Below are 686 nucleotides of genomic sequence, written 5' to 3'. Positions count from 1 at the left end.
TCACTCCTCCGATTCGCCTCCGCCTCCGCCGTACCTCTGCCATACCTCCACCGGTGTGGTGCTGGGACCCCATGATCCATGGGGTCGACCAGATGTCCCTGTCACACTTAGTCTCTGCGGGCCGGCCCTGACGACGCTATGGAGTGGGTCACTGCCAGAGGGCTATGCGGTTGCGGGCTTCTCTACTCCCTCTCCTTCCGTACCTCTCTATGTGTCCGAAGGTCGGAGTTTTTTTTCTACCCCCTCCACCACCAACCCCCGCCCACTGGCTCTCTCACGCCTGTGCCGGTGACCTGCCGAGACCCCATGGTCCTTGGGGTCGACCAGATGTCGCCGTCACACTTAGTCTCTGCGGGGCTGTCACCGCCAGAGGACACTGCGGCTGTGGGCTTCTCCAATCCCTCTCCCTCCGTACCTCATTACGTGTCCGAAGGTGGGACTTTTTTTTTCTGCCCCCCTCCACCACCAACCCCCGCCCGCTGGCTCTCTTACGCCTCTGCCTACGCCTCCACAGGTGACCTGCCAGGAACCCATGGTCCTCGGGGTAGACCAGATGTCCCCGTCACACATTGTGGGGCCATCGCCGCCGGGGGCTCTGCGGCTGCGGGCTTCTCGAATCCCTCTCCCTCCATACCTCACTACGTGTCTGAAGGTGGGATGTTTTTTTTTCTCCCCCCCTTCACCAC

This window comes from Eulemur rufifrons, unplaced genomic scaffold (assembly GCF_041146395.1).
Source record: "Eulemur rufifrons isolate Redbay unplaced genomic scaffold, OSU_ERuf_1 scaffold_97, whole genome shotgun sequence".
NCBI classification, from domain to species: Eukaryota; Metazoa; Chordata; class Mammalia; order Primates; family Lemuridae; genus Eulemur; species Eulemur rufifrons.
This window is presented reverse-complemented; position numbering follows the sequence as displayed.